This window comes from Monodelphis domestica, chromosome 1 (genome assembly GCF_027887165.1).
Source record: "Monodelphis domestica isolate mMonDom1 chromosome 1, mMonDom1.pri, whole genome shotgun sequence".
In the NCBI taxonomy this organism is placed as follows: domain Eukaryota; kingdom Metazoa; phylum Chordata; class Mammalia; order Didelphimorphia; family Didelphidae; genus Monodelphis; species Monodelphis domestica.
Window position 1 is genome coordinate 164796572 of NC_077227.1, and position 22120 is coordinate 164818691.

Below are 22120 nucleotides of genomic sequence, written 5' to 3' on the forward strand. Positions count from 1 at the left end.
CCAGTTACTAGGCACTAGGGATACAAAGGTGTGGATAAAACAGACCCTTCTAAGATGGGAAAGGATTAATTTTTGTTCTATATAGCCAAACATATGTTAGAAGACATAATAGGTCAAAGATCAAATGAATTTGGTTGCTTTATCCTGTTACCAAAGAACATGTTTGAAAACTAAACTTAATGAAGTCTTCTCATGATATTTTATAGTTTCTAATATAGTTCTTCACTCAGCCCTGTATACCACAACTTAAATTCTGGACATGGAAAATATAGGTGCAAGAAAATAATCAATGATAATGATAAAATAAAGATAGATTATTCTTACATTGTGCTTTAAAGTTTATTAAATCTTTTTAAAGGTACATGGTATCTTCCCTCATAGTGTAAACTCCTAGAGAATAGGAGCTTTCATTAAGAAAAAAACTTACCATTTCCCCCCATTTTTTATTTCCATTATTTTATTCCCAATACCTGGCTGATTTTTTAAGAATAGGTTAGAATAATGTTTTAAAATTAATAAAGTAAAATACACAGGATCATAAAGGAAATCAATTATGTTGAAATAAGGATGTCTTTTTATCATGGAAATTCCCATACTCTAAAGTGATTTGTAGATAACAAGATAAGAACCCCCAAAGTAAATTATTTCTATTTTTTCTTCCTCCTTCCCTCCCTCCCTCCCTCTCTTCCTTCCTCCCTCCTTTCCTTTCCCTCTCTCTCCCTCCCTCCCTCTTTTCCTTCCTTCCTTCCTTCCTTCCTTCCTTCCTTCCTTCCTTCCTTCCTTCCTTCCTTCCTTCCTTCCTTCCTTCCTTCCTTCCTTCCTTCCTTCCTTCCTTCCTTCCTTCCTTCCTTCCTTCCTTCCTTCCTTCCTTCCTTCCTTCCTTCCTTCCCTCTCTCCTCCCTTCTTTCTATATCCCCTCTACCAAGAACAATGGAAAATGAAGAAAGATTGAATTTTCAAAAAAAGGAACTCATCAATGATTGAGAATAGTTTATTTAAATGGCACCATTTCAAGAATTGAAAAAGTAGATAAGAAGTAAAACCAGTGGTTGAGAACCCGAACTTGGATTTGACTGTAAAATAAAGGAGAGAAATTATATGGTAGCTGAAAAGGTGTTGCAAGTTGGAAAATTGTTTTTTTGGTTTCATTTTTCTTTTTTGCATGAAGGGATCACGTTTAAAGAGAGAAGGGAAATTGAACTTGGAGAAGCAGATAACAAACATTCTACTTTTAACTGTTTCTTACAAGTCACTTGATTTTCCAGTGTCAATTTCTTTATTGAAATGAAAGAGTTGGACAAAGGCTTCTAAGATCCTTTCTAACTCTAGATCTGTTATCATATGTTCCTATGTTAGAAAGAGAAGGTGTGATTGAGGGAAGAAGACAAAGAGTCTAGAGTACAGGTTAAAGAGACCAACTAGATCTCCTTCAAAGTTAAAAGGACTGTTATAAGAATAGTTATATGTTGCAGTAAAAAAGGGATATGAAGCAATTTATTACAGATGGTCTCAATCTTTTTAAAGTGGGAGGCAAAGCTATCCTTTGAATGTTGTTGAAGACACAGATGAGCCAAAAATATGTCCCAAGTAGACTTCTCAGAGACTTAGAGCATGAACTCAGAGAGCTGACTTTCAAAATGGGATGCAGCAAAAGAGAAAAATGAAGAGAAATAACAGCCAGAAGTAGCTAAAAACCAAAGAGAAGCAGAATTTGTGATTTAAAATAGCAAATGTGAAAGAAAAAGTAAATGAATGGCAAAAAGGCAAAAGTAAAAATCAAAATATATTTAAACTCCAAAGTAAATTTTTTCAAAGCAAAGGAAATTTAAGTGGATTGAATTTAAATTGGGAAAAGTCTGGATGGAAAAATAAATTTGAAAAGGGTAAGGCAGAATTTAATGAAAATCCAAATAATGCAGATATATGAGCTAGCAAAAGGAAAATATTTCAGTTTATGCTTTTGGTAGAATTTAAGTGATTAATAACAATCAGCTTGGATTAATGAATAGTCCAAAGGAAGTCAATCCAAGAAGTTAGAAACTAGGCCTCTCTGCCTCCACATAAGCCAGGGGATTCAATTCTTTACTTTTCTTGCACTGGCTTTGGAGCCAGAAGGCCTGGCTTTGAGTCCTAGCTTTGAAATTTACAAACACTGATTATCTTTTAATCTCAGCCTCAGTTTTTATTTTATTTGTAAAACAAGGATAATAATATTCACACCAAAGGAAGCATCATATCCTGGACAGCCTCCCTCTCATCTAAAAAGATATGCATTTAAGTTCTGCCTCTTAAATATTGATTGTGTGAGTCATTTAATCTTTCAGAACCTCAGACAACTCTAAAACCATCAGCTACATAGCAAGTATTGATGTGAATCTGTATTAATAAAGTGAGTTTCCATATTTGCATAGGATTGTGGCGAGGAAATAACATAAAGTATATAAAAACATGACCAATTAGTAATAGTGGTTATACTTTTGTATTGAGAAAAATACAATAAATAAAATTTGACAAATTCTTTTGTCCCTCAGTTGATTTGTAATAGATTTTTAAAGAAAAAACATGTCTTTAGTATATGACCAAAATATGACAGATAAATAGAAATAGATATAGTTTGACAATGGCATCTGAGATCCTCTCTAACTCTAGATCTATTATCATGGGCTATAGTGTCCTTTAATTGCATTCTGTTACTTTGCTTTGGCTTTCCCTCTAAATTGTTTCTGTCAGGCTTTCAGCCCCATGAGGATAGGTCTAAATTATTGTCTTTTGTGTTCAAGCATCCTCCATTATTCTTCTCCAGTGTCTCACTGTGGAATAGAGGAGATCCTGGCTTCTGGAAGCTATGCCAGTAGAGGAAAATTTGTCAGACCCTGCCAAGAGAAAAAAAGCCTGGTGACACATTGTCATCCTCAAACCAATATAATCCATAGCTATGAGAAATGGCCACCATGTTTTGTTTTGTGGATTTCTTTTGTGGTCATAGTAATTCATGAGACACTCTAATAAGGAGTAGGGGTATCATTTGAAGAAGTATCCACCCTAAAGAAGTCCCAGGTCTTTTGAAAGGTCAGAGAAGTTGTTGATATAGGAAAATTATACAATCCTCTAATAAAATGTCTTTTTCATCTGCCTCCTACCAAAACATCAGCAGAACACATGCTTTAGGCTCTTAGAATTATGAAGCCATGAGGGCTCATTCATTCAACAGCCATTGGATAACCAGCTATTATAGGTCCAACATGAGGCTAGGAAAAACTTAGATGAATATGGGATTGCTATTTTCAAATATGAGGACTGTCATGTGGAAGAGAGAGATTAAACATATTTTGTGTCACTCTGCAAATCAAAACAATTGGAAACAATGCCTAGTCCATAGTAATTGTTTAATAGATACTTGTTAATAAGGAAGAACTTTCTAACCCTTCAACTGTCTAGAAATGAAAGGGCTGCTTTGTCTGGCAGTATTTTCACCATCACTGGAGATGATCAAGTCAAGGCTGGATGGCTGTAAGAAAGGCCATATAGAAACTGTTTCTGCATGAGTTGGGAGGTAGGGTTAGATGACCTTTAAGGTCTCTTTTAATTTAAGATTTTTTTATGATTATTTTACTCATTTATCCAGTGAAATCAAAACCATCTAGATCAGTAATTCAGATGGTTCAGGCTGACACAAACCCTGCCAGCATGTGCTCTAGAGTCTTACCGCAGTCTGACTTTTGGAGTCTGAAGGCTTTGCTCAGTCCATTGGTTATACCACATCTTATTTCCCTTGCCAACTATTAACAATGAATGACTTGCCATTAGAAACTAAACCCTGGGGGCATTCATCTTTCCTCCCTTCCACTAATACAGCGATGGGTGGGGAAAACTTATTCTAGCTGCCAACTCTTATTCAAAACATAAAGCAAACTTTTTTTCTTTTTTTAAGTTTAGTGATGTTTGGTTAGCTCTCCCACGCTCTCCTATGTCTCCAGTACTCCTCATCCTCCTACTCCACCCATTATTATTTTGGTTTTACATGCCTTTGGAGAAAGCCAAAAAAATTTTCTAACTCTTCCCTAACAAATAAGTCCTCCCCATACTTCAGTTTGTAGACAGAAGAGGATAATTCAGTTTACATACATATACATATATATATATATATATATATATATGTATATTCAAGATACATTTAGATCAAACTTTTTGACTCTTCGGATCATTTTTATTATCACAAGTAAGGCAGCGTGATGCTGTGAAAAGCAATCTAGGATTTGATCCCACATCTGTGATTAACTATCTGTAAGACTTTGGGAAAATCATTTTACCTCTGTGGGACCCAGTTTAGAAGAATCAGACTACATGAGGTTTAGGGTCCAATGTTAGATCTTTTCTAGCTTAGCTCTAAAATTCTATTTCCTTGAGTAATAGCTTAAGGAGAAATGGGTAACTGCTTTCACTGTCTAAACTTTTAATATAGGCTGTCTCAAAAGAACAGTGCAGTTTTAAACTTTATATATTTTGGAAATTAAAACTTACCTGAGAATAATTTTGGCAAAGGTTTCCATATTCTTCTTAAAAAAGAATTTGTGCCATTATTGAAATGAAGCTTTTGTATAGCCAGAGTACTTTTGGCTCCTCCTCCCACCCCACCTTCCTCTCTCATACCTTCAACCATTATCATTCTATTGATATGTTCTTCTCTCATATTATTAGCCATTCATTAATTAGAGTCTGAGACTGTACACTCAATGCCAGACGGAATCTTTGGAACCAGTTTTCAATCTCTCTATTTAATAATCCTTTTTTGGGGGTAAGAAAGAATAGGAGTTCATAACCCCACTTACTCTCCATTTCTTACAAGAAGAAATTGAGAGAAGACTAAGAAAGAAGAGGATGATAGTAGAAAGGATTTTTTTTTTTGTATACCAAGAAACAAACTATAGCCAAGCTCCTATCTATTGTTTCTAATTTTAAGACAAAGCTAAAATGCAGTTGTCCCCCAGCTTTTCAAATTTTGCCTTGTGTTGCTGTAATGTAGTCAGAGTTTCTTTTCCTATACTTAGAAAAAATGATCCTCCGGGTTAGGTCAATGCTAATTATCTTTCCTTAGTACTAACAATGGTTATTTAGCTTATATTAACCCATAACTATCTGATTATAAGTTCTTTTGATATTTCAGTTGAGATACGCCTGGGCACTTTATCAGCATATCCCCTAAACGGAAATCTGTTTGGCTCATTTCGGGAAATTAAGTTTATCAGAAAGTGAATGAATGGAACATTTATTAAATATTACAATATACAAGGTACTGGGCTCATGAACATTCAGGAAACAAAGAAAAGTGTGTGTTTGACTTCAAGGGGCTCATATTTTAATAGGGCTGGCAATACATTGCCTATTGAAGGATTCAGCTGTAGTCAGAGAGAAGTCCTATCATCTCCTTAGGTTGAAATGACAGAGCAGATGATAATGTGTCTTCTTTATTGTCTTTTCCACTGATGAAATAGTATCAATTTTTGATGTGGAACCAGGATGGGTGGTTGTTTGAAGCTGATATTACTGAAATGGGAAATTGAAATAGAGGAATCATGTTTTATCCTCACCATCAACAAATGTTTATGGGGGCATTCTTTTTTTCTAGGTATTAAATAAGATGCAAGAATTGTGGAAATCCAGAGTATCTGCCCTTATAATTACTAAAATCATTTGCAGAAGTTAGGACATAGACATATAAAGATAGATAATATGACTACAGGTTACTTTGCAATGTGATTGATCTTTTTTATATCTTTGCCCTGATTAAAAGGATCCCTTGGATCCACTGGAGAAGGAAATGGCAAATCTCTCTAGTATCCTTACCAAGAAATCTCCATGGATACCTATGATCCATTGGGTCACAACAAGTCAAATACAATTGAATAACTAAACAACAACAACATATAGGGCATAGGACTTATAGCCAAGAAGATCTGGATTCACATCCCATCTTAGATAGTTCCTAGCTGAGTGATCCTCGAAAAAATAACCTTTTGGTGCCTCTGAATTCTCCTACCTATAAAATGAGAAGTGTGAACTCATTAACCCCTATGGTTCCCTCCAGCTCTAAATAAATAATACATTGAGAATCAAAGCAGGATCCTCTTATAGAAGACAAGGTGAGAAAACATATAGTGAAAAACAAAATGACACACTAAGTGGTATATGGAATTCAAGGACAATGAAGATAGGGCATTGAATTTGTTGATTAGGGCACCATTTTCAGTAGAGTGAGGTGGTGGTCATGGATCTAGATTTTAGGGGGCAAAAGTGAATACAGGGTTATCAAATAACTGCCCAAAATGTTTTTACATGAAGTGGGAAAAATAAAACATGACTTACAAATAAAAGGAAAAAGTGAATACAGGGAAGTACCAAATTCTTCCTATAGAACTTTGTTATGGAAGAGAAGGTTGTTATTCAAGTGGTAATGGTGTCAAGTGAAAGTGTGTGTTTGGCATTTGACTTTTCCTTAAGAACAAACAAGCTGAATGCATTTATCAACAGATAGAAAGAAATGTGTAGGGGGGCACATATTAGAGATATAAGCTGGAGGGTTAAAGTTCCTTGAGATAATTGAGATAGGTTTATCTTAGAAAACAATCTTCCTCTGAGAAAGAAGAACAGCAATAGAGGATGGATCGATGAAACAATATTTTGAGAGAGAGAGGTATTCAGCATCTCAATATATTAACCCAAATAACGTGATATTAAGAAGTGATTGATTTAGATGAGGATGTACCTATATGTATGTTGGAATTTTCCATGAAATGTTTTGAATTCTGGCTTCTTCCTTCCATTTTACTAATCTATAACTATCCTGTGGTGGTGGGGAAATAATGTACTAATGTATTGGGCATTAAGAGAATTGGAGTATAATTTCACCTCTGCCTTTTCTTTCTCTGGGTTTCTGTTTCATTACCTATGAAATAAAGGACTCTGAACTAGATAATCTCTAAGGTTGATTCTCAGCATTGAATTTAGAGTCAAAGGATCTGAGTTCAAAACATGGTTTTGCTCACACCCTACACTGAGATAAACTCAATGGGTTAATGACTTGAATATAAAGAAGGAAACTATAAGCAAGTTAGGTGAACATAGAATAGTATACATGTCAGATCTTTGGGAAAGGAAAGACTTTAAAAACAAGCAAGAGCTAGAAAAAATATCACAAAATATAAAAAATCAATAATTCTGATTACATCAAATTAAAAAGTTTTTGTACAAACAAAATCAATGCAACCAAAATGAGAAGGGAAGCAACAAAATGGGAAACAATTTTCATAACAAAAACCTCTGACAAAGGTCTAATTACTCAAATTTATAAAGAGCTAAACCAATTGTACAAAAAAATCAAGCCATTCTCCAATTGATAAATGGGCCTGGCACATGAATAGGCAATTTTCAGTTAAAGAAATCAAAACTATTAATAAGCACATGAAAAAGTGTTCTAAATCTCTGATAATCAGAGAGATGCAAATCAAAACAACTCTGAGGTATCACCTCACACCTAGCAGATTTGGCTAACATGACAGACAGCAAAGGAAAGTAATGAATGTTGGAGGGGATGTGGCAAAGTTGGGACATTAATGTATTGCTGGTGGAGTTGTGAATCAATCCAACCATTCTGGAGGGCAATTTGGAACTATGCCCAAAGGGTGATAAAAGACTGTCTGCTATTTGATCCAGCCATCGCACTGCTGGGTTTGTACCCCAAAGAGATAATAAGGAAAAAGGTTTGTGCTCTTTGTGGTGGCAAAAAAATTGGAAAATGAGGGGATGCCCTTCAATTGGGGAATGGCTGAACAAATTGTGGTATATGTTGGTGATGGCATACTATTGTGCTCAAAGGAATAATGAACTGAAGGAATTCCATGGAGACTGGAACGACCTCCAGGAAGTGATGTGGAGTGAGAGGAGCAGAACCAGGAGAACAATGTACATAGAGACTGATACACTGTGGTAAAATCGAATGTAATGGATTTCTCCATTAGTGGCAGTGCAGTGATCCTGAACAACATGGAGGGATCTATGAGAAATAACACTATCCACATTCAGAGGAAAAATTGTGGGAGTAGAAACACAGAAGAAAAACAACTGCTTGAATACATGGGTCGAAGGGATATGACTGGGGATATAGACTCCAAATGAACATCCTAGTGCAAACACCATCAATATGGAAATAGGTTCTGATCAAGGACACATGTAATACCCAGTGAAATTGCATGTGAGTTATGGGAAGGCTGGGGGGAGGGGAGGGAAAGAATATGATTCTTGTAACCAAGGAATAATGTTCAAAATTGACTAAATAAATTAATTTAAATAAAAATGAACGTAATTAGGCCATCCTCGTTTCTAAATCCTCCCTCCTTACCTTTGTTAACCAATAAATCAATTACTGAAAAAAACAACAACCCCAAAACATGGTTTTGTTCCTTGCTATCTTTAACATCAGGAAAGTATTTTTTTCACATTCCCTGATCCTTAGTTTCCTCAGATATAAAGTGAAGTTTCTTAACTAAGGGTCTAGATTTTTGTGCCTAGTAGATTTGACATAATAACCTAGAATTTGTTTTGAATTTGGACTTTGAAGACCTGAGTGCAAATCCTGCCTCTGTGATTTACTTTGATGTGTGATTATGAGCAAATAACTTTTCCTGGCCTAGTTTCTTAAACTATGAAATGAAGGCATTAGACTAAATGGTTTATAAGATCCTTTCACACTTCAATTTTTCTTTATTCTCTGTTCTGAAGAAGTTTTTTGAGCCCATCATTCTTTCTGCCACTTAGAGTTAAATCAGATACATATAAATTCATTTTGAAAGATGTACTGATACTCACAAAATCTAAAATACATCAAAGAGAAGTCCTCCAGTAAGTTTATATGTCTCCTGTAGAGATTCCATGGAAGTAGATGGACAAGAATTCTAAAAAATGAGAAAGCATAGATTAATTTTTATCTGCAGTGATGGAGGGAAAACCCATATCAATTATGTCAGAGAAAGATTGAAGAATGATTTTCTAAGAGGTTTCTTGTGTATAGAAACAAGACAAGTAATAGCTGTATGTATGAAATGGATGATTAAAAATTGAATAGTTTTTATTGCACTTGTCATTTTCTGGATGGATCTCCATTGATGAAAGAAGGATTAGGATCATAGCTTTATTTTTAGAAGAGAGTTTATTGGTCATAAATCCAAACCCCTCATTTTATATGTGAGGAAACTGAGGGAGGTCCAGCCAGAAGGAGCAACTTGCCTGAAGTAATTTGAACTCAGTTTCTCTGTTGCCATATCCAGAGCTTTCTCTGTTGCTTGATGATTAATATCATTTTTGGGGAATTGTAAATATTACTATCAGCCCCTGACTTTGGGCTATAAAAGGAACAATAGATCGCTTTCCTGTTCTTTGTCAAAAGAAAGATAGTATAAAAGGAAATATGAATGGCACAGACCCAAAATGTGCCTAAAGAATTAAAAGAGACAGATCTTTGCCAAGAAAAAAGAATAAAAGATATCCTGAAGTGACAAGTACCTTATTGTTGATCAGATTCATTATCAAAGAAGAGACATTGTCTGAGGAAATTTCTAACCTTTTTTGGTTGGGTTTTTTTTTTTCACTCTTGAAGATTTTTGGCTTCAGTTTTCTTTTGCAAACATTGATTCTTTGATGCTTCCTGCCATAAATAATTTAAATAACATTGATTATATGATTGCTTAATCCCTACAATTCTAGGTAATTGTAGCAATGATTGTATTTCTCTTAATATTCTGTGCAAGCATAATGAGGTCTTACCATGCAATCTATGTGACAAAACACCTGGGCTCTCTTCTCTGGCACCACAATCTAAGGCAAGTGCTTTCACCTCTCTGGGCTTAGTTTTCCCATTGAGGGAAAAACAATGATATTTAATACATATCCCCAACTGAGAAGAAGCTGTGAGACTTATTCAGTTAATCTTGGTAAGGTATTTTGACTTGGGGTCCTGTGGGGAACAAATACAAGTTATGATTTAATAGATAGTCCAAAAATCTGCCATTTAGACTATCCCTCCACTCTTGTGTAATTCTTTCTTTGGCTCATCATCCTCTCTTGCTTTTGTTCATTCCTGGACTCTATAGTGGATTTGACGTACCATTTCTTTTCTGTACACATGCCCAGCGGCTGAGAGATCATGGGTGTGTTTCTATAAGCTCAGTATGTGATGAGGTCTAGTGCTGAGCCCTTCCTCATTAATTTTGGTGGCCTAGGCATATATGCACTATTATTAGTGGTGGCTGTGAATTTCTGTCATTCTGAAAGTATACTGCCAATCTATGAACCCTTTCTTTAGTTCACATGGTTTAATTTCAGACTCTTGGAACATTTCCTTTTTTTTTCCTTGTGGCTATTGCTCCATTAGCTCCTCCAGTGGACTCCCATTGATATTTATATTTTCTGTGTTAGAGGGTCAAACTCTTTTAGTCAAACACTGTTTTCCTGCGGCTCCTACGTTTACAGTAACCATTAAAAATGACAGTCTAACATATATAATGGAAAGGTTCCAAATGTCTCCTGCTACTTCTTAGATGATTATGCCTCAACAAGAGGAGAGAACCATTGAAATGTGGGCTTAAGGTTAGGCAGCAACAAAGACTGCAGATTTTTAAGTTTAAGCCAATATTTAACTATAAAAGGAAGACTACTGGTAAATATTGATTTATCTTCCCTCCTATTCCCTTCAAGGCTTAGTAATGCAGCTGAGAATCTTGGCTAGGTAAGTGGAATGGAAGACTGCTTTTGTTCAGCCTGGACGTGTGGATCATTAGAAGAAATAGTCCCCATTCTTGTCTACCATAAGCCTGGAGTAGAATTTTTAAGTTCTATTCCAAATTGTACTTTGGTCCTTATTCTTCTAGTATTGCTATTTTAATTTTTAATTCCAAGGCCAGAAATATAAAAGTAAGGTTCATTCTACTTTCCATTGGCTTCATTGCCTTCATGACTGAATAGTAGATCTCTATGGGGGAAGAAAGGTCACCAAGGATGGTTTCTAAATCGCTAAAATTGCTTTGTAGTGACCTACCTTCAGAAAACTGCATGAAGAATGGGGTCAGGGTGTGAATGACTTCTTTTAGTATGTCTTTTCTATGTAGTTTGTCAACATATGTTGTTCAGTACTGTCCAATTCTTTGTGATCTGATGAACCATAGCATTCCAATACTCCATGGAGTTTCCTTGGCAAAAATATTGAAATTGTTTGCCATTTATTCCTCTGGTGGATTATGGCAAGCAGAGGTTAAATGATTTGCCTGATTTGAATTGAGGTCTTCTTGAATCTAAGTATAATATTTTTATCTACTGAGTCACCTTGCAATCCCCAATGTAGGCTTTCAACAAAGGCATGATTATTTTTAGCCTATTAGGAGATAGAGGATTATGTAGAGTTTCATTAGGAAATGTTGAATTATTTACTATTCTTTAATTTAAAATCTACTCTTTCTTCTTGCCATTCTTGATAACTTGTTTTTACTTATCTTTCCCCAGGATCATAGATTAAGGGATAGGAAGGAAATCCAATCTATTAATTTTGCAGTTGATAAAAATGAGGTCCAGAGAGCTCACCAAAGATAATAAATAGTGCCAGAGCCAGATTCAAACCTAGTAGTTTTTTAAAGAAACAAATATATATTTTAAATAATCTATTCCTCTCACTAACAATTCATTTCATTGAAGGTCAGACCCTGAATGGGCTGAGTATAAAAATCATCCCAATGCCTTTCTTTATAGAGGGCAGAAATTGAACTCTTAGGTCAATTCACTTTTCATCTTTCTGCTCTTGGTTTTAACTCTTCCATGGAATAAGCTGTTCCTACATCAGACAGACACTAGTACTCCCTGCTAGCTGTCCTGCCTCCTTTTGTATTATCTCACATTTTAGATTATACACTCTTTGAGGGCAAGGACTTTCTTTAAAAAAATATATATATATCCCCAGTGCACATGCACAAAATTATATGCATAACACCTGGCACATAATAGATGTTCAATAATTATTTAGTAGATTTTATTGGATTTCAAAGAATCAGAAGTTAGATTTGAATCCAGGTCCTCTAACACCTTTTTCATTCTGGCTTCTGAGTGGCATAGCAGTTTATATTTTTCAAAGAGGTTTCACATACATTTATTTTTCAGTCCTAGCTACAACCTTGTGCAATGAATGATGTAGATACTGTTATTACCATTTTATAGATTAAGGAACTGGTACTTGGCTTAAGGATTGGCCAAAGCCTTCTCAGTTAATTATAGAGCTGAGGCTAAAATTCATGTCTGTGGATTCCTAGTCCAAATATCTTTTCACTAGACCACAAACAGCCTCACCCCTTGATTCCCATTTCCCACAAAAAACAAAACAAATAAAACTCATGAAAATTACCAAATTTGATTTTTTAAGAAGTCAACAAAACTTTTAAAAGCTCATTTAGGGCAACATGGCTTGTCAAGAGAAGAACAGAATTGTTTCTCTATGAGTCCAGATACTATTTTATTTTAAAACTTTCAAATTAGAGTTACTTGGAGAAGGAATAGATAAGATTACAATGTTTACTGAATTTAATGACATTCTTTAGCAGTCCAAAATGGGAAAGTCTAAAGGAACTTCCAAATGATTCCCCGCCCCCCCCCCCCTACTGAATAGTGGTTGACAGTCTTGATAGGTGAGCTTCCTTTTTTTTTTTTGGCCTGGAACCATGTCTCTACTTCATGACCATCTCTGTATCATTCCTGGTGGCCTCCCCGACTTTATGTGTTGTCTCTATCCCTTAAAATGTATGTTTCTTGAGGTCAAGGTCTACCATGATTATTTATATTTATATTCTTAGCTTAACTCATTATGTATTTCATAAATGTTCTATCTATCCGCCCATCTCTCAGTCTATCATGGTATTTTCTCTGAAAAAAATATTACCATTAGTCTTTAGCTCATTTGCCTAATAACTATGATCTTATAATTTGCCCAAATCCAGAAGCCACTTGGTATGACATTGTTTTCTAAGACTCCTTTTCAACAATATTTCAATCAACCCAAAGTACTTTGATAAATTTGCTCTTAAATGCTGCTTTATGGGAAAATATGATATATTCTCTTTTTCAGTGTTTCATGAAGTCTGGCCTGCTTCATAAATCATTACATACCAGTGACAAAACCCAATATACCCAACTTTATTTCTTGGGCAAGTCAGTTTCCTAGTACCTCAGTTTCATCTCGTATTATATGTGGAATCAGGATAAGATGATATCTAAATCCTATAAATGTATCATATGAATATTATGACTTTTTTTTTACAGGAAGGTGAGATTTTAAAATAAATAAGCCAAAAAAAGATAAAAATTAGGATTTAATCTGCTGAAATTCTTAAATGGGAAAAGACACTGATAACATCCTTTTCTAGAAATGAAAGCATCAACTTTATATCCCCAAATTTCTGGTTAATTCATTCCCAGTAGATGCCTTCACTAGGGACAATAGGCAACAGTGACTGTTAAATTTAGTTTGAGGAACCAAATCTGGAAGAGTGAAAGGGAAATGCTGGGAATACAGGATACAGCAAAGGCATAGGAGATTTGCCTGGACCCAGGGCAGTTCCTGAAAGTTGTTGGTTAGTGCAGAAGTGGGAGTCCGAAACTATATGAGCAGAAAGCAAGGGCATGTCCAAACACTGGGGCCAAAGCAAAATTAAATTCTTGCTCTGGTTCTGAATCCCATCAAAGATTTAAAATGAGAATAACCATCAAGTCAGACAAATTGTCAGAAACCAAGAAAACAGGCAAAAATAAAAAATCAGGAGGATGTAAATGTTAGAAGTCACAATAACATTGGAGGTCTAAAATCCAGACAAATAGCCAGGAACAAGGATATCTATAGGAGCTAAACAAGGTAAATTTGTGGTACAGGACAAAATGCAACACACCATCAACAAGAAAGGATTGTGATAATTGGGATGGTCTTTTATACCTCAGGCACAGGACTCTATTGTGTGTCCACAGCAATTCATTACTGTCTGCCTAGTATGATAAATGGCTAAGGGCAGATACAAGCATCTGCTTTTGGCAATTAAAAGGCAACTAGACAGTGCACTGAGTAGATAGAATGTTGGTCTTGGAAAGTCTGAAGGTTATGAAGGAGAGAATTCAAATCCTACTTCACACACTTTTATACAAGAAATTCTAGGCTAATAAAATAGCTTCTTTTAGCCTTCACTTTTTTAAGGGAGTGGAACTTCATGGTCTCTAAGATCCTTCCAGTTCTAAATCTATGATCTTACATTCTATTAATACATATGTGTTTGTCCCCATGTGTGAATACAATTCTTTTGTTGGTTGGAACCATGAGTATCAAGAAAAAATCCTTTTTTTCCTGCTTACTGTTTATAAGTTTTTAACCCAGTACTTGAAACTTTAAAACTGTTTAATAAATATTTTGTTTATTCTTTCATTCATTGGAGTATCATGGACCATATTTTAATTTCTAGTTAGTACCCACTTTGAATTTTGCTAGATGGAAAGACAATTCATTAAAAAAGAATTGACATGATATCTATATTTTCTTAGAGTTTTTTCCTAGTTAGATGAAACCTATTTCAAAGACTCTGCTGTATAGTGGGAAGTGAGTGAAAAGTTTAGGCCTGCCATGAACTAGTTGTGTTACCTTGGCAGAGCCTCAGTTTACTCATCTTTTATTTTTTTTAAAGTAGAGAATGAGCACTAATCTTGATAAACCTTATAGTTCCTTTTAGCTTTTAAATCCTATGAACTTCCAAACCTACAGCTGTTTAAAACATTCCTATTGAAGACCCAGCTTATAAATTGAGAGTGTCAGCCTTTGAAAGGCAACTTGCGTGGGAAAGAGCAGAAGAAAAACTTACAATCAAGTTAGCAGCTGGATGAGAATTTTGTATTTTTTTTGAAAGTAATAAATTTGGATCTGGCTTCTTGGTTTACCCAGGCTCCCTCATGCTTTGTGGAAGTGGCTTTCTCAGGAAAGATTCCAGTAGCCGGAAAGTAGGTGTTAATTTGTGCTTTGGATGTTTTTCAGGATATGTTCTGGCAAATCCTTGGCATCCTTTTCTGAGACTCAGCAGATAGAGTGCCCTGGGAGTTATTTGCCTTTCAAGACAACACACATTCAGCTTTATTGACTAAATTAAATCCTTATTCAGGAAAGCAGAATTTGCCATATTAAAGTATACATATCTTGGGTCTTAGCCCAACCAAGTAAGGGAGATCCCTTAAAATAAAAAGTAAAAAAAAAATCCTTAAAGTAAAAAGATGACATTCTGAAGCTTGAAAATACTTGACAACCTTTACTTATCAGGTGGTATAAATCTACCTAAATCTATATCCTAGAAAAGAAAGCAAGTGTGGAAATGGTGATGGCGGGACTATCAATAGGCCAATTCACTATATGACTGGTAAATTGAATTCACCATATTCAATTCAATAATCATTTGGTAAGTTCCCATTATATGGCAGGCACTGTTGCTAAAAACTAAAATAAAAACAATTCCTGCCCTCAAGAGGCTTACATTTTAAAAGGGGAAATATAATTACATAGAGAAATAAATATAGAATGTAATCAAGGTAAATATTGTGTAATTTTATGCCCTAACATGCATAGGAATCAAGAAAGGCCTTCCTTCTTTTGAAGATGGCACTAGTGCTGACACAAGGACCTAGGGATTCCAAGAGGTTTTGAGGAGAAAGAGCATTTCAAATATGGAAGTAAAAACATGGAAAAAGGCAAGGATAGATGAAAAACAGAATAGCAAATAAGAGGAATGGAAAGTAAGCCATTTTACTGAGAATATTAGGAAGAATAATGAGAAATAAGAAAGATAGAGTGGTGTAGTAGAAACTCAATGTGTTGATATCTTTTTTTTAACCCTTACCTTCTGTCTTAGAATCAGTACAAAATATTGGCTCCAAGGCAGAAGAGCAGTAAAGGCTAGACAATTGGGGTTAAGTGGTAGGTGCCCAGGATCACATTGCTAGGCAGTGTCTGATGCCACATTTAAACCCAATACCTCCCATCTCCAGGTCTGACCCTCCATCCACTGAGACAGCTCCACCAATGGCCAGTTATGTTGCTTTGACTAAGCTTCAGCAACCTAAAGATGAAGGTCATAGAATTTATAGCTGGAAGGAACATTGGTGATCATCTAATCTGACCTCTGAATGTTACAGAGAAAGACAGCAATAGATAACATATATCTCATGAAGATTAAACAGAATATTTTTGTACAGACATGCTAAATTGATCAATTAGACTTGATGATGTGAAGAGGTTAGAAAAAGAGACAATTTATATGCCTGAAAACTATGGAAGATTATTTTTTGTTATTTTATATTATGTTATGTTTTATCATGTCATGTCATGTCATATCTTATCTTATAGAAATAAGAAGGTAGTGAAAGAGATACTCAATATTTCTTAATTGTCAGGCACAGTATTTAAGACCATAGATATGTGTATATCAAGATGTAGGACAAAGTTAATTAAATAAACTCATAATATTAACACATGTTAATAAGTTGAGAAGTGAGGTTACATTTACTTCTTAATTACTTATTTTATAAGAAGCAAATGTAACCTCAGAGGAATTTTTGGGATTCACAATACTTTATACAGAACAAACATTGTGCTAAACTCAGGGGATGAAAAAGGAAGAGTAAGACAGCCTGTATTCTCAAGAACATCACATTTAAAATGAAGGAGAAAGGGGGCAGCTGGGTAGCTCAGTGGATTGAGAACTAGCCCTAGAAATGGGAGGTCCTAGGTTCAAATCTGGCCTCAGACATTTCCCAGCTATGTGACCTTGGGCAAATCCTTTGACCCCCATTGCCTAGCCCTTACCACTCTTCTGCCTTGGAGCCAATATACAGTATTGACTCCAGGACAGAAGGTAAGGATTTAAAAAAAAATAAAATGAAGGAGATGGCATATCATAGGAGTTTTCATTCCATTTTGCATTTGCTCCACTACCTAGTTCCAACTTGGCTGAACAAGATCATCATCCCAGGTTAAATTCATCACCTCTAATCTCTCCACTTGGCTGCTAGCTCAAGCCTTGACTGACATTTTCCACAGTCTCCTTTCCACTCTGATTGGAGGGCTAGAGGGTTAAGTACCAAACTCCTCCCAATGCCTTTCTTTATAGAGGACAGAAACTGGACTCTCATCTTATTCCACCTTGTAACTTCTGCTTGGCTTGGCTTCAACTCCATTGAACAAGATGCACCCATGCCTTTCCTGTTATCTTTTGCATGTTGTCTCCCTCTATTAGACTGGAGCTCCTCTAGGGCAGGGACTGTCTTTTATTGTATTAATGGCATTCTGTGGCACATAATAGTAACTTAATAAATGACTTATTGGACTGGATTATCCAGCTGCAAGAAAATATGGAAAGGTCTAGTTGATCTTACAATATTACAGAAGAATAGATGGGCATTAATCTTTTTAATGGGATTTCCTATTGATCCAACTAATATACAATGGAGTATACCAATATGGTTTGAAATGAAAACTTTCTTTATAGAATTTTAAGGTTAAAAATGCTTGTCTCACAATCTCCCTATGTGATAGTGTACAAAAAATTAAGTTTATTTTATACGTGAGAAAGCTGAGGTTTAGAGAAGTTTAAGTAATTTGTCCATGGTTACACAGCCAGTAATTTCAAGCCTTCTGACTGTAAAGCCAATATTTTTTTTGTATCATAGTATGTTAGGGGTCCTTATAGATATAATCAAACCACTATTGGTGACCTATTATCCTTGTGGATAAAAATAGTGTACATATTTCAAAAAGGAAAAACTAAAATGAGAATAAGGTAAATTCTAGAGCCTATAGACCCTTGAGTTGAATAATATCAGACAAAATTCCACTATGTAACTAGACAGACAGACAGATAGAGAGACAGCTAGATAGATAGTTTAAATCTATGTGTCAAAGGGTGGAAGAATAGTGAAGACTATGTTGGTAAGGATGACCGAAGAGAGAAATAAATAAGATAATATGGAAGCTGTGTGTAATACTTTCATAATATAATTTATAAAACAGATATAGAGATAAGGTCTAGTACTGGTGAAAGAATTCAACAACAATTCAGTCTTCTTCTTTTAGTTCCATTTTGCTATAAAATGAGCATCTGATATATTCTTGCTTACCTGACTGGTAGTTTTATCTCTCAAATGGCTGAGAAATTTCATTACTCTGCCTCTATTTCTGACCAGCAAAAAAGTGGTTTTATGAAGTATAAGTAATGATAACTTTAGGAGAAAAGAATCATGTCATTTTATTATTTATAAATATCATGAGTAGAAACACTGGATTTATTTAGGTATATACTCTTAGACATTAGAAAAGCAGATTCCAAAAAGTCAAAAAAACTCTCAAAAAAACTCAAAATAGGACTCTCAAAGGAAAAAAAAAAGTCAGGATATTAATCACAAAGGGTTTCAATCAATGAAGAAGAAAGGAAAGGAAGCTAAAGAAACCAATGTGATTTCACATAAGGCTCTCCTAGCATAGATTTTTTTTTCTTTAGATTTGGCACAGAAGATGAAAGCAATAACAAATAATTAATATTGAACATCATAGAGTTGCATAGATCCAAGGAATAGATAAAGGAAAAATGAGCTAAGTTTTAAATGAAAATATTGAAATGCAACATATTTACATAGATTCATATCACTATGTATGCACATTATAAAATGTTCAATTCAAGTAATGAAGGAGATACCCCTATCATTTCCATCATTACTAAAGAATATTTTTCCCATTCCAAATTGTTTACCTTGATCCTTACAAAATGTTATTTCTGAGATATAATAAGGGTATGATGAATGAGGAAATGATGGGCTTACTGCTTAGAGGTAACATGCAACGATAACTAAAATATAACAGAACTGTTCACTTATTTTGATTTTGTCTTCCCTATCAAGGAAAATTATTTTCCAACTGGAAAATATTAGTAAGAAGGGATTAAAGTCCACAGTAAAAAAGCCCACATCTACTTACTTTAAGTGAATTCATATCTGCATACCCAAATGAATCACATTCAATGACAATGGTTTTCATTTATGTGGGGTTCATGACAATGATTCAAGGGATTTGAGGTAAAAATTCTTTAATGGAATCTTAAGCAGTAAGCAATTGCAGGATATAATAAATAGTAAATACCCTTGGGATTCATAACACAATGGGTTCATGGAACAAAAAATGTTTGGAATTACTATCCTAAATTCCTTGCAGGTATAATAATCAAACCACTATCGATGATATTTGAGGAATTCTTGTGGATAAAAATGGGGTCCAGATTTCAAAAAGGAAAGACAAAAGTGAGGAAGAGATACATTCTAGAGTCCATAGACCCTTGAGTCAAATAATGTTATCAGACAAAATTCTAGGACAAATTATCACAAAGATGGTTATGAGCACTTTAACTAAGCAAAGACCAGTCAGTATTAGCCAGAGAAGTCAAGCCACCATAATCCAGGCAGACTTAAGGATGATGAGAACAATTTTGCATGGGGGAATCAGAGAATATCATGCTGGAGTTAGCTCCAAAGTCAAGTTTTGAGGGAAGAGAATGATATTGACATTCAGAGATTTTATTCCATTCATTAAATATTTCTTAAACATCTACCATATGTGAAGAACTACAATTCCTTTTGCAAAGCACTAAGACTCTGAAGGTAGTAATGAACTAGTTCTTGGCTTCAAGAGCATTCTATTGAGTAGAGGAGGCAGATGCCACATGCACACATTGATAAGTAAATAAAAAATAATTTTAGAAGAGGAATAACCTCAACAACCTAGAGGGTGAGCAAAGGCTTCTCAAAGGTGCTATAGCATTTGAACTGTCTCAATGGAAATTAGGGATTCTCAGAGATGGAAGGACTACTGAATAAAGCTTTATATATGAGTAGGAGATGTTATGTCAAGGTCAGAAGACTAATTTGATTGGAATAGAAAACATTTTGAGGAGGATAATATAAAATATCTAGAAAATTCAATGGGAGCAAGAAGATAGTGGCATTTAGTTGATAGGCTGAGGTTATATTTTATCAGAGAGGGCAATCAGGAGAAAATGATGATAAAAATTCACTGCTTAAGTAGTGTCTTAAGAATTGATATTTCATGGAAGATTATGTGACCCCCCCCCCAAACTCCCTGACCTCTCAATTCCTCAGTCTCTGAAGTCCCATAGCCTACTCCTCCTACAACAAAGAATGGTCACACTTTTGATCTTACCATCATCCACAAGTCTTCTGCCTCTGCAGTCAAAAACTGTGTAATTCTTTCATCAGGTCACCAACTCTAGTCCTTTCACCTCTCCCTTTTCATATCCGAAATTCAATATGTCTGAAAGTCAACACATTATTTCCCCCATGTTATTTTTTTAACTTTCTATTTCTGATGATGCTTTCGTCCTTTTAGTCATTCAGGTTCACAACTTTGGTGTCATCCTTGACTCATCATTCTTTTTCAATCATTTCCAGCCTGTTACCAAATCTATAACATTTCTCAGATATGTTCCCCATTTTCTATTCAAGCTAATTCAGATATTTATCATCTCTTAACTGCTTTCTAAATGATCTCCTTGCCTCAAACCTCTTTTTTCTAATCCATTTTCCACATGGCTGATAAAATGTTTTTGGCTAAAGTGAAAGTTTCCCTATATCACTCCCTTCTACAATAAAGCTTCAGTAAATTCTTGCTTCTAAAACCAAATATAAATTTCTCTATTTAACATTTAAAGCCTTTCAAAACTTGATCCCAAACTACATTTTATAGCTTATTATATGGAGATCTAAAATGGCAGAGTATGGGCCAGGACACAGCTGAATTTTCCCAACATTCTCTTCCAAACAACTTAAAAATAATGCTAAAAATTTTTTTTTAGAATGCCAGAATCAACAAAAGCTAGAAGAAGTATTTATCTAGCCTAAGAAAACATAGTAGGTCCAGTAACAGCAAGGTGGGCTGAGGCCTGAGGCAAAATAGGAGCATCATTTGTGGGCTTTTGAAGTGGTAGCAGCAGCAGCAGCAACATTTTCGGGAGCTCTTAGCCTAGAGTCAAACAACTTGTCATGAAGAGATTACTAGGGACCCTTTGCTAGCAATGAGTATAGCTCATACTGATTGGCAATTCTATGACCAATAAACAGTTCTTGATTGCAATTTCAGGCTAGAGAAGAACATCTGTGATTTGTCACAAAGGATTAGGCACCCTCTCAGAGTTCACGATGAAGCAGAACATTGGGTCTTGCCACTACAGGAGAATAAAAGACATTATTACAGACCCAGGAACAAGAAGAGGACAAATATTTGTAGTTGTAGTAGATCAGGGACCATTCCTAGGTAAAAATCAGAGTATAGACTAGAAGAGGAAGGACCACTTGTGTCCCAGGAAAACATCAACTTAGAAACACCTAAAGTTTATAGACCACTCAGAAATAGCTTTGAAAACAACCTCACAAAAATACCTGGAGTTTGGCACAGTGCCTCCTCACATCAAGATGAATATTCCAACTTTAACATTAAGTTAAAAATGAATAAAAAGGCTGAGTTAATGAGAAAAAAACAAAAACAAAAAGAATTTGACCATACAAAGCTACTATGGTTCCATAAAATACCAAGACAAACTTGGAAGATGAAAATAACATGAAAAAAAGTATGAACAAAAGCCTCATAGAAAAATTCTAATAATACCAAAGTTCAGTAGAAATTCTTGAAAGAATTAATGAAAGAGATAAGAATAGTAAATGAAAAGCTGGTAAAAGAAATGAGATTGATAAAGAAAAATTTAAGAAAAAATAAGTTTGGTAAAAAGAACACAAAAACATAATAAAGAAAACAAAATTGGCCTAATATAAGAGGCATAAAAATTCATTGAAGAAAAGAACATTTTAAAAAGTAGAATAGGGGGCAGCTGGGTAGCTCAGTGGATTGAGAACCAGGCCTAGAGACGGGAGGTCCTAGGTTCAAATCCGGCCTCAGCCACTTCCTAGCTGTGTGACCCTGGGCAAGTCACTTGACCCCCATTGCCTAGCCCTTACC

At 35.1% G+C, this 22120-nt stretch overlaps 1 protein-coding gene and 1 long non-coding RNA gene across 2 annotated transcripts in view; one reads left to right on the forward strand and one right to left on the reverse strand.

Moving 5' to 3' along the window:
• THSD4 (thrombospondin type 1 domain containing 4) overlaps positions 1-22120 on the forward strand; it is a 995684-nt gene that overhangs the window by 570210 nt on the left and 403354 nt on the right. The window lies entirely within an intron of this gene.
• On the reverse strand, positions 2464-9698 carry LOC103105281 (uncharacterized). Its single transcript, XR_008914618.1, has 3 exons — positions 9614-9698; positions 8863-8948; positions 2464-2873 (listed from the first exon to the last, which is right to left on the reverse strand). It is a non-coding gene; the product is annotated as an uncharacterized LOC103105281 (long non-coding RNA).